Here is a 13,521-nt window from a genome sequence, read left to right as displayed (position 1 = left end):
GAGGGGCAGAGAGAGAGGGAGACACAGAATCGGAAACAGGCTCCAGGCTCTGAGCCATCAGCCCAGAGCCTGACGCGGGGCTCGAACTCATGGAGCGCGAGATGGTGACCTGGCTGAAGTCGGACGCTTAACCGACTGCGCCACCCAGGCGCCCCAAAGGTGTGTGGATGTTTAAACTATACAATTCTTTCAACTGTTCTGTGTGCTTGAAAATTTTCATACTAAAATGTTGGGGGAAACCCCCTAAAATGAATAAGAAAATACATATAACTCCTGAGAGTAGAAAACAAAGAAAATCAACAGACAATTTGAAATTGTTTAAAAAATGGATAAAAGAGGGGCGCCTGGGTGGCGCAGTCGGTTAAGCATCCGACTTCAGCCAGGTCACGATCTCGCGGTCCGGGAGTTCGAGCCCTGCGTCAGGCTCTGGGCTGATGGCTCAGAGCCTGGAGCCTGTTTCCGATTCTGTGTCTCCCTCTCTCTCTGCCCCTCCCCCGTTCATGCTCTGTCTCTCTCTGTCCCAAAAATAAATAAACGTTGAAAAAAAAAATGGATAAAAGAAAGGACTTTCAATTTCACTTGGAATAAGAAAACATATATAATGCTTGATAACATCCAACATATTTACACACACGGGAAAAAAATATATGTGTAAGGATATTTATTGCTTTTCTGTTTAAAACAGAAAATAAGAAAGGGAAAAAAATAGAAAAAAAGAGAAGAAAAGAAAAGAAACAACCCAAACACCCCTCCCTGGGGAAATGGTTAAGTAAATGACAGCGTGTCATGGTCCAGAACCCTGTCAGCGGTGACAAAGCGTGAAGTAGTGCTTTTGGACTGACACGGAGGACATCCAAGGTCTGTTGTTCACTGGGAAAACGGGCATCACAGAGCATTGTGTGTAAATGGCCATTTGCATAAAAAATAATAATAAAACTACGTGTGTACACAAATATACAGAAAAGGTGTCTAAAAGCATACATATGCAACCCATGATTCATCTTAGGAAAGAGTGAAATTAGAGGGAGGGATAAAAGACAGAGAAGGACATTTAAACTTCTACTTGGTAGAGTTCTAGATTACTTGGACTTTTTGCAATGAGCATGCAATACTTTGGTAACTTTTTAAATTGCCTAAATTGATCCAAAATGCTAATAATGACTAAAATCTACATATCACTAAAGCGCCCTGTGCAAATTGCAAAATTCAGTCAAGAATGCACATATTTTTCCCCGCCTAACATCAAAAGCCTGAAGTCTTGCAGACAAAACATCTGGTGATCTTTTACAGGATTTTTCTCTACTCTTCATCTCAATGTGTCAGCATTCGTGTCTATGAGCCGAAACAGTCACAAGCCTATAAATCATGTGAAAGCTCTTTCTTCTCCCAGTTGCATCCCCCCAGGGCTTCACCCGACTCTGGATACAGTCTGCTCCCAATAGAAGCTCCATTGACAGAAAAGTGTTCTTAAACATAATGGAACACATTCTGAGCGAAATACCAAAGACTGGATGGGTCAGAGAGGGGAAAGTTTTACAAAAACACTGCACGCCAAAGGAAAGAGAAGCAAAGATGAGAAGTGAGCAAAAGCAGAAGGAAGATGGAGGCAGGGAGCAGACGAGGCGAGGGGGGAGAGTGAGGAAAGAGTTTCGATGTTAATGTTTGCAGTATTTTGACCCGTGAAAAAACTCAGAAGGAATTTCGCCACCTAGGCACGCACACATACATGCGTGTGGAGCCCTGTTCAGGAAACCAGAAGAGACTTTCTAGAAGCAGACAGCATGGTAAATCGTTCGTTCAGGGTGAGAGTTTTGGGTCTGCAGATATGCAGACATGGAAAGAGGAGCGGGAAGTGTTGAGTCAGGATACATTCTGAAAGATTGCATGCCTGCAAGGAACAGGTTCCCTGCCCACGGAGGGCCTCGGGGCATACTACAAACATCCTTGTGAGTGGGGAGGGCATTCAGCTTCTTGCCCAACTGCAGCTTCTCTGGTAGGGACTGGATGGTTTGCATCTGGACTCTGGCAAAAATACCTATGCTCAGGTGAAGATGTAATGTAACCAAGACCAAAATGCCTTTCACAAAACATGTTTCTCACTACTGCTGTTTCTTACTACCATGGGGGGGGGGGTGGAATAACCCCCACCCCATGCCATGCTTTCCAGGGAGGCAGCGGTGCCCTGTGCACATAAGTCCTCATTTCACACTTCCATGTAGTCAGCACACACATATTGGGTACTTAATTCATGCCAGACACAGTGCTTTGTTCTGGAAATGCAAAAATGAGTCATATGACCCTCTCCCGAAGAATCCCACAGTCTGGTGGGTAAATATTTACCCACCAAATAGGACAGATGTTTGCAAAAGGCACAGTGATGGCACAAAGTCAATCTCGAGCAACTGCTGGGGAGGGGAAGAGTTAGACCCAGTGTCACAGAAGGTGAGCTCTGAGCTGTGCTTTAAAAATGAATCAGGGCTAGGGGCGCCTGGGTGGCGCAGTCGGTTAAGCGTCCGACTTCAGCCAGGTCACGATCTCGCGGTCCGTGAGTTCGAGCCCCGCGTCGGGCTCTGGGCTGATGGCTCAGAGCCTGGAGCCTGTTTCCGATTCTGTGTCTCCCTCTCTCTCTGCCCCTCCCCCGTTCATGCTCTGTCTCTCTCTGTCCCAAAAATAAATAAACGTTGAAAAAAAAAAATTAAAAAAAAAATGAATCAGGGCTCAAGAAAATGAGAAGATAAGCCAAAGACCGGAAGAAAATATTTGTAAAAGACATCTGATAAAGGACTCTCATCCAAAACATGCAAATAATTCTTAAAACTCAACAATAAGAAAACAAACAACCCGATTAAAAAATGGGCAAAAAGCCTGCTCAGGCACCTCAGCAAAGATACACAGATGGCAAATAAGCATAAGAAAAGGTGTTCAACATCATATACCATTAGGTGACTGACAATTAAAACAGCAATGAGATATCACCACACACCAGTTAGAATGACCCAAATGCAGAACACTGACAACATTAAATGCTGGTGAGAATGTGGAGCAACAGGAACTCTCACCCACTGCCGGTGGGAACGCAGAATGGTACAGCTACTTTGGATGACAGTTTGACACTTCCTTATAAAACTGAACGTACTCTTAGCAAATAATCCAGCAATCACACCCTTTGGCATTTACCCAAGGGAGCTGGAAATGGAGGCCCACGCAAAAACCTGTATGCAGATGTTTATAGCAGCTTTATTCATCATTACCAAAACCTGGAAGCAACCAAAATGCCCTGCAGTAGGTGAGTGGTTAAACAAACTCTAGTACGTTCAGACAATGGAGTATTATTCAGAGCTAAAAAGAAATGAGCTATCAAGCCATGAAGAGACATGGAGGAATTTGAAATGCATATTGCTAAGTGGAAAAAAAAAAAACCAACCTTACAGCTACACACGGTATGGTTCCAACTATGACATCCGTCCCCCCAAAAAAGGTGAAACTATGGAGGTAGTTGCCAGGAGTTGGTGGGAAGAAAGGATGAATAGGCAGAGCCCAGAGGATTTTTAAGGCGGTGAAACTATACCATACGTTCCTATAATAGTGGATACATGTCATTACACATTTCTCAAGACTCATAGAATGTGCAACACCAAGAATGAACCCTAATCTAACGATGGACTTTGGGTGATAGTGATGTATCAATGTTGGTTCATCAACCGTAATAAATGGACCACATCTGGTGGTCCATCCAGATGCTGATAGGAGGAGAGGGTGTAAAGGAGAGCCAGGAAGTAGATGGGAACTCTCCGTGCTTTCCACTCCATTTTACTGTGAACTTACAAGTGCTCTAAAAAATAAAGTCCATTTAAAAGAGAAAAAAAGGGGGCGCCTGGGTGGCGCAGTCGGTTAAGCGTCCGACTTCAGCCAGGTCACGATCTCGCGGTCCGTGAGTTCGAGCCCCGCGTCAGGCTCTGGGCTGATGGCTCAGAGCCTGGAGCCTGTTTCCGATGCTGTGTCTCCCTCTCTCTCTGCCCCTCCCCCGTTCATGCTCTGTCTCTCTCTGTCCCAAAAATAAATAAAAAATGTTAAAAAAAAAAAAAAAAAAAGAGAAAAAAAAGTAAATAGGAGGTATCGCACCAGCTACCACACCTGTCAACGCAGGTTCCCCCTGTAGGTAAAAGACACAGGCGAGGTCAAGCCGTCTGGATTACAAGTGAAACACTCATGTGAAGAAATAAAAAACATATTTTAAAAACTCATAATTGTATCTGATGAGTTTACCATGTGACCAAGGTCGAGGAAAGCCAGATTATGAATCTAAGGCACGAAGCCCCCAGAGTGGTATGTTATAAATTCCCAATACATGGTGGCTGTTGTTATCATCCTCCTTTGCTTCATCATTATCGTCATTATTCAAAGCATTCCAGGGAGGGGGCCACCTTGTTAAAGGCGCAGAGATTAGAAAAGGAAAAAAACAGACGTGGAGTTGTTGAGTTCATAGAGAGTGTCTCTGGAACACAGAAATCGAGGTAGAAGCAGTAAGGAGACAAGCCAGGTCTTGTGAAGCCATAATTTACTCCCAGAGAACGTTTTATCCTGTCGATGAACAGAGATGGTCTAACGCAAGAGAGTACTTGAGATCAGATGTGCAGCTCTCAAAGACTGGGAATGGGAGCCAGCCTGGAGGCTGCCGCCATTGTCCAAGAGAGGAATTGTGCACTGCTCTGGAACAAGTAGCAGGAATGAGGGGCGGAGACGGAGATTGAACTGGTAGAAATGATAGACTTTAGTGACCACTGAGATGTTAGAGGAAGAGGAAGAGAGAGAAGCCGAGGATGACATTGGGGTTTCTGGTTTTAGTAAGGGAGAATGGTGGAGACACTAAGGGAAGGCACAGGTTGGGACAAGGCGGTGAGGTAAGGAGAAAAGAGCAAACGGCACATGAGCTCTCTGCCCATAAGTACACCCCAGATGGCCGTGGGCATCATGGCACCACCGACGACCAACATAGGTGCATGAAGCACTAAATATGGCCCCGCCACTCTGCTGAGCCTTCTGCCCACACTATCTCATTTGATCCTTCCAAGAGCCTTATGAAATAGACACTGCTGTTATCCTTGTCTTACAGATGAAGAAACCAAGGCTTACAAACTTGCCCAAAGGCAAGCAGTAAGTCGTGGAGCAGAGCTCTAAACCCACGTCTCTCTGACTGCAAAGCTCACGTCCTCTAAACCAAAATGTCTGATCTCGCTGAATCGCCAGCACCTCCAGCCCCTTCTCCTTGTGACCCGGGACATGCAGCTTCATCCTCAAGCACAGCCAATCCCCACCTGAATGCAGAGCTTGGTGAGAGAGCCCACTTCTCTCAGCTGGGGACCCTTGGCGGGACACAGCCTGCACAGCTGTCCATGGTGGCCCCGTGCTCTATTTCCGAAGCACAGTTCCCTTGTTCTCATCCTTAGGCAGGACTGGGACAATCGGAAGGGTTTCAGCCCTAGAGGGGGGCATGTTCCACTTTGGCTGAACGACACTTCCCAGAGAAATGGTCTTTTTCTGTGTGTGCCTCTGTCCCCCTTGTATGCACTGCCCTGGAACTAAATAAGACATCATGATGAGGTGATTTTCATTAAAAAAAAAAAAAATACACCTAGGGATAAAAACTGTACCAAGAGGAAATAAAAGATGGATGTGTATTTGGTACCTTTGTCATGAAAACCTTTGGGACTCTGAAATTTGCTCTCCTCAGCAATGTGCAGCAATGGCAATTGCAAGAGTTAATTAATGACTCTGACTTTTCGCATAGCCGTTTCCAAATGCTAGTCCTCAGGCCAAGTAAGTGCTTGAGGAAGTGTCGCTACAAGACAGAATGAGAAAAATAGGCACACTGCAAAATGCTTGTGTGTGTGCAGGTCTGTTGCATACACAGGTACATCAGGACAACTTTTCTAACCGCCTTTCTTGGGAAGAACGCTCCTTTATCTTGAGACTATTATCTTCCCATTTTTAGAGCAGTTTTTACATTCTAGGCAGCAACTCCAAAACTCTGGAACAACTATTGCCGTTAGCCAGCCTTATTTCATCATTCAACCCAACGTGCGTTAAGCGTCTACTCTCTGTGCGGCTCTGGGGATGTCCCAGGGAGCAAGTGCCACCAAATGCTGCCCTTCAAGAGATTCCTGGCGGGAAAGATGGGTATTGACGATGCCATCAGAGCACGAGGAACACCAAGAAGGAGAAGCACGGGACATTGCAGAAGCATGTGACAGGCGTCCTCGCCTCGCTGCGGGGGGATCTGGGAAGGCTTCCTTGAGAAAAATGGCATTTAAGCTGAGTAAGAATGAGTAGGGTGAGCAGAAATAAACTGAATGAAGTAGCCCTAAGTGGCAGCAAAAAGTGAGGCAGTTTCGAGGAACAGAAGGGGCTCAAGAGCCAGGGGGCTGGCTATGTCACAGGAGCACTTTATTGTTTACATCTAGATGGTCTATGGCTAAAGAGGAAAGTTCCCCCACCATAGGGTAAGCCTGAATTAAACCCATAGCCTGCATCTCCCAAAAATGCTCCTGATTGCTTGCAGCAAAGTCACCAACGAATAAATGCCTGACTGCACACTATCAAGTAGTGTTTGAGAAATAAATGCTCAATGAGTAAGATTCTGTCCCTGGCTGAGGAGGGTGGACAAACAGGTTACTTTGCTGATCACTCTGTGCTTTGTTTCGTCTTGTTTTTTGTTTTTTTGCTTTTTTTTCTGATGCCTAAAATAAGAGGGTTGGTTCTTAGTGCTCTAAGGTCTATTCCAGGGCAAACATTCCATAACGATAAATGTGTAACAGCTACCATTTATTGAGCATTTAAAAATTGAAGTCACTGTGTTAGATGTTGTATCTGTATTATCAGCAATCCCCATCACAGCCTCACGAGATAAATGTTATTACCACCATTTTATGGATGAGAGACTCTGAGACATAGACCAAAAGTTCCAAGGTCATGCTCTAGTACATAGCAGATCCAGGATTCAAACCCAGTGCTGTCTGATTCCCAAACCCATGCTCTCTCTTACCAGTTTGTGCACACTACCGTGAAGTCTTGTGATGTTCTGTGATTCAGCTCCTTGTCCCTTTGACATTCTTCAGCATGGCACTCAGAGTCTCTTCTGAGCCACTCTTCCCCCTGGCTGCAATCACACTTGCCTTGGGGCTGGTCCACGATACTCATCCCCCGGCAGCACTCTGCTTATGATGTTCATCCCTGATCCCCCCATCACCACCTCCTTCCCCCACTAGAATGAAATCAAGTAAGCAACTGGACAATGGCCCGGAAATAAAACACACCGAGTGGGGTCATACAAGCACACAGGAGCAGACGTTATAAGAGAAGCTATTTGAAGTCCAACCCGGCTGATGGATGGAGTAATTCCTATGGAGTGAGTAACAGGATAAAGGTCTTGGTGGGCCTGTCAGCATCCAGAATCTCCTACAAGTATGACAATTGGACCACGTACACAAATATACAGGCATGATGCTGGCCAACAGTGGCCCAGGATACAGCGATGAAATTCCTGAGACTGTGGGACTGGGTGGACGACCAAGGCAGGCGCTTCAGCCCTGAGGAGCAAGGCAAGAAAGAATGGAGCCCAAGACTGGGGTTTGGCTCATGGGACAAAGAAGGAACCAAATCATTTATGAGGGATGCGTCATATGAGCCAGAACAGCAACAGAACCCACCCCCCCAAAGCAGGACGAGGGCTCTTCCCTCGGTGCTGGAACAAATTTGAGTCTGATGTCTTGGACAGGGAATCAGTGAGATCATTACACTTCTCTTGGCTACTTTGGTTCTAACCCTAGCCCTGATGTTTACTAGCCGGGCAACCTTAAGCAAACTAGAAGACAACTCTCCATGAGTCTCTCAAGTTCACACGTCTCTATGAGAGAGGTGCTGATTACTCTTTGTTCCAGATTTAGCTTTTCAAAGACACTTGTGTAACAAACAGACTTGGAAGATAGAGTGTCCCTTTGGAACAAAATACAAGAAGGCTTATTGCCCTTCATAAAAGATTTGGGTCCCCTAAGCTCAAGCTTCCTCTTTTATAGTGAAACCCACTTCAAGTACAAGTATCATCTGGTCCACCTAGCAGATTTACTCAACAAATTACATTCCTTCCACCACCTCTTTCAGAGAGGTGGTGAAAGGAGCCTAAAAAGCGCTCACCATAAATGCTAATGCCCTCCATTGTTAATAAGTGTTACTAACAATACAAACCCCACAACTTCACGTCCCTGCTCATTTCTCTGTCTCCATTTTGACCTTTTCAAATAGGTGTCAGGACAGAAGTTAGACACATAATTTGCACATATTGTCAAAAATGTTTACGCTTACTTCTTACGCATACCTTTTAGCTCCCTGACTTGATTATTAGTGTTTGAGGGCAGGGATCACATTTCCCACCTCTTCTGGATCAGGTATCTACACTTAGCTTTATGATAAAGATGCCCAGTAAACACTTGTAAATGATGGAGTCTCATATGTCATCGTTCTACATACCCATTACCAGGAGAAGCTTAAGGAAGGTCAATAGGAAAGAATGTTAATTGTTTTTAATCAGTTTTACTGTCTCTGTGATACAGGCTTTATAGCCTGGAAAGAGGGCAGGCTGATAAAAACTGTCCGTGGGATGGCAAGCCCATTGAACTTATCTGAAAGGCTGATTTAGCAGTTAATATGTTTATAGGATATTTGCATCAAGTGTATTATTGAGCACGGGCTTAAGTATTTATATATGCCAAGCAAATTGCAATAATTCACATAAGTTTTTTCCAGCAACTCATCATGTGGAACAAGCCATCTGCCCACCTACAGGAAACAGTCAGGGTCAAACCTCAGAAGCCACATCTTCACCCTGTTCCTGGGATCTCTGAGCCACAATGCATGCCATCTACTTCAAAAAGACATTAACAAAATTAAGCTCTAAGCTATTAGGGTCAGCAAGCAATAACTCCTATGAGAAAAAGCAAACTAAAGCAATGAGAACCAAAATCAAGCTTATTCTACAAATAGTTATTATGCTATTACTGTCATTATAGACAACGGGGTATCCAGGCAGTTTATTTTCTCCAAGACAGTTGTCCTACAGGGTGATAGAGGTACCTGGGTGGTGGCCTCCTAGTCTAATGGCTATACGTCTCGGACACATGGTTAGTAATGAGTTGAGAAGGCTCTCTCAATTAGTTGTGCTAAATATACGAAAGTGTTCCTAGAGTCACCAGCACAAATCCAAACCGATGCTGTCACTGAATATGACAGTCCACAAAGTAGTATATCATTTCACAAACATGCAAGTGAGGATTGGCACTCAAAAAGCACCCAAATGTGGAAGTCTACCAGTGTTATAATCTGACACACTATCAACAGCCAAATTATGGAAAGAGCCCAAATGTCCATCGACTGATGAATGAATAAAGAAGAAGTGGTATATATATACATATATATATATATGTATATATATACACACACACACATACACACACACACACACATATATATATACACACACACAATGGAATATTACTGGTATATATTTATATTACATATATATTTATATTATATATATATTTAGTGGTATATATTAGTATATTAGTTTTATATATGTGTGTGTGTATATATATGTGTATGTATATAATGGAATATTACTCAGCCATCAAAAAGAATGAAATCTTTTCATTTGTAACAACATGGATGGATGGAGCTAGAGTGCATTACGCTAAGTGAAATAAGTCAGAAAAAAACAATAAACAAAAAACAAAAAACAATTTCACTCATATGTGGAATTTAAGAACCAAAACAGATGAACATAGGGAAAGAGAAGGAAAAATAAAATAAGACAAAAAACAGAGAGGCAAGCAAACCCTAAGAGACTCTTAGAGAACAAACTGAGGGTTGCTGGAGGGGACGTGAGTGGGGGAGGGGATGGGCTAAATGGGTGACGAGCATTAAGGAGGGCATTTGTTGGGATGAGCACTGGGTGCTTTACGCAAGTGATGAATCACTGAAGTCTACTCCCGAAACCAATATTACACTCTATGTTAACTAACTTGGATTTAAATAAATTCTTGGAAGGAAAAAAAAGAATCTGACCACACTTCAGCATGTTCATCTCCTGTGAGTAGAGAAATACAAGAGGCTCTACTTTCTGGTCTAAAGTACAGATGGCCCACCACATTCCTTAACTTGGATTTTCAAACACTCACACACACACACACACACACACACACACACACGGCTTTCAGGTAACATTACAACCTGGGAAAAGAGGTGAAATCAGAAATGTTTCTGATTCATCATTAGCATTCACTGAATGTTCATTCAGTCCTCTCTTTCCTTTCTCCCTAAAAGAACCAGAAATGAGAGCTAAGAACGTGCCAAGAAGTCAGAGACAGTAAGAGACCACAGCCCACTTCATCAAATGCTACCTCCATCCTGGCCACTCACACGTGGGGCGGAGGGTGAGAGGAAAACCAAGACAACCTGCTGCCGCTGAGAATGGAAACGCTTGTCTTTAAAAGCTTGTGCTGTGATGAGACCCGCCCAGATAGGTCCAGGTTAGCATCTCTAGACAGAGTGCTCACTTGGGCCATCAGAAACAGAGCTTTCCCATCTCTTTCTTTCACCAGAACATGAAGCATTTGCAGTGCGAGTGAACTAGACTGAGAGCCAGCCTTTGGTCCTTCCCGGTTGCGCATTTGGCAACCCCTACGTCACCCACTACCGTGCACGGCGAACCACGCCGCCCAGGATCGGGCAAACTCCGGCACATCCTCGATTAATGAACCCCGCGGACTTCATTAAAAATCAGAAAACGTGGGTCAGGTCTCACAAACCAATATATTATTGTCATTTGTTTCCACCTAAGAGGTGAAATTCCAACCTTGGGCAAGTCAAAATACAACCTTGGGCAAGTCAAAATACTCTCTCTATAAATTAAGTACAATTATGCCTGGCGGCAGATATCAGATATGTCGAGTATAAATAGCTTTGAGATCTCAAGATGAAAGGTCCAGTTCTCTTTGCTCTTTGTGATGTTATTTGCAAGAATCCCCAGATACTGCCCTTTTCCGCTTTTGCCCTGTGCCTTCCACTCCCCTCCCCCAACCCCTTGGCAACTGAGCTCCAGGGAATGCTCCAGACCTTTTGCATCCGATTTGCCACAGGGGAAAGAAAGGTGGGGGAGCTCGGGGTTAAATCCTGAGATTTAGAGATTATTTGGAATAAACTCACCCCTGCGAACCAAAATTTCAGATAACGAGCAATTTTATGAAGTGCTGTATCAGAACGACTTGTGGTAGCTGCCATACAAAAGGTAATGTTTTAATGAGTGTTTTTGCTTCTTTTATTCAAGGGCCTTGGAATCCTTTAGGATGAAAGGTCCTGGGAGCCTGAAAGGGATTAATGACAGGCTTTGCGTGTTATTATCCTCCCACAGAGGCACCTACAATCTAGAGTGCAGAAGGCGAGTTTTCAGCCTGAAGCACTCAGGTGACACGCCGTTTTTGCTGCTGCAGAAATCCTCCGCGAGAATGACCCTCAGTGCCAAGAAAATAAAAGGAGGGCAGGAGAACAGTCACCCTCATCCCAGCAACAGCATGCTGAGGACGACAGTTTGAATTTTACATTTTCCAGATGAGGAAACTGAGGCAACAGGAGATTAAGTAACTTGCTCACATTTGAAGATCTTATAAGGGGTGCGAAAACAGAATTTGAATCCGGGGGCACCTGGGTGGCTCAGTCGGTTAAGCGACTTCAGCTCAGAGCCTGGAGCCTGCTTGGGATTCGGTGTCTGTCTCCCTCTCTCTCCGCTGCTCCCCTGCTCCCTCTCTGTCTCTCAAAAAATAAATGTGTTAAAAATTTAAAAAAAAAAAAACAGAATTTGAATCCAAGTAGTCTAATTCCAGAGACGAAGCTCTTGACAGGGAGACAAAGCTATTTAATCCTGTCCATTTCATAAAAGACCAGCTCAGGTGGGAATAGAGTCCCCTTACTCCTTCCCTGTTCCTCCCTCTGTACCTCTGCTCTCAGTGTGGGGGAACACCCATCCTACCCACGAGAGGAAGAGAGCAGGCCTCTTCCCAAGAGAGGAAGCTCAAGGAAAGGAGGGGGGAATCTGCTGAGCATTGGCTCCTCGAGTCTGCCCCGGAAGCTGCTGTGTAAAGACAGATTGAGAGATCTAATAGCTGGAGGCTGAAGGAGGGCCACACTGAGCTCTGGACAGACACTTTCCAGCCCAGACCATGCGGAGCTCATTCAGAACAGCCAGGATGGTGAAAGAACAGAATACTACACCCAATAAGGAATTGCTGAAGGAACAGGGCATATTTAGCCTGGAGCAGAACAGACTTAGAAAACAGGAGGGCTATCCTCACGCACCTGATCTGTTCTCCTGGAAACAGAGATGAGACTTTGCCTGATGAACCCAAGGGAAGAATTTCCGCTAATTTTAGCTAATGCTCAGAGCTGTCCAAAGACCATCGCAGCACCTAGTCTTAGCAAAGGTGTTTAGGTACGAGCCAGAGGCCCACCGGCATCCTTGTTAGTAACACATCCTTTCACTTTCAAAAGGGTCCTGACTTGGGTCTACACTACTGGTCACCGGAAAGAGGGAACACAGACCCTGAGCTCCTGGATGACCTGTGTAGGTTTCAAAACACTTCTAATGTGTCATTTTTAAACTCACATATACAAGATTTTTTGAGATAGTAATCCCGTTAATGATTCGTGACTACAAGGATTATACTTTTTATCTACTTTTCCATCATTTCCATTGTGGTGATGGAGCATAGTCCTTCACAGGCCTGCTCCGCTTTCCTGTCTGTGCGCTCCCACCGGCAGAGGAAACAAGCCCAGGAATGTTGTGCTGAACGGAAAAGGCAGGAAAGTTCTGTTTGACTTGGAATTCTGCGGCATGTGGCAGCAGGGTGGAGGAGTGACTGAGCTCTCTGAACAGGGTGTTCTTTGGGGCCTAGAAAACTTGCTGAAAGAATCTAAGTTCCAAATAAACCGGGAGGGAAGGGCGGAAGGGACAGGCAGGGACCAGGCCAGGGGAAAACAGCGTTCGGGGACACAGTCTCACCCTTTGGTGTGGCAGCACCACTTTGTTTTGCTTCGTGCTCTTTCTTTTTTAAAGAAAATACATCACCAGGCTAGGGGCTAAAGTAGCCATTTGAATTACAGTTTATAGGGAGGGAGGGAGGGAAGAGAGGCCTCAGAAAGGAAAATCATTTAAGAAAAAGAAGTAAAGAGATCCTCGTGTGGACTAGGTACCAGGTGCCTCCATCAGAGGACGCGAGCTAAAGTTCTCTCAAGTTCCTTTTAGTTTATGACGTGCTGATTTTTGCAAAGAGGAACTGCAGTCCCGTGCAGTGTGAGAGAGCAGAGAACATTTGGCTGGGGTCACCACTTCCCTGCTTGATTCTGGGGCTTTACCTAAGTCACTTCACCTCTTTGAGCCTCAGGGTCCGCATGTGTCCACATGAAACCTTGAGGACACCA

Source organism: Prionailurus bengalensis, chromosome B4, assembly GCF_016509475.1.
Source record: "Prionailurus bengalensis isolate Pbe53 chromosome B4, Fcat_Pben_1.1_paternal_pri, whole genome shotgun sequence".
In the NCBI taxonomy this organism is placed as follows: domain Eukaryota; kingdom Metazoa; phylum Chordata; class Mammalia; order Carnivora; family Felidae; genus Prionailurus; species Prionailurus bengalensis.
Note: the sequence above shows the minus strand (reverse complement) of the source record.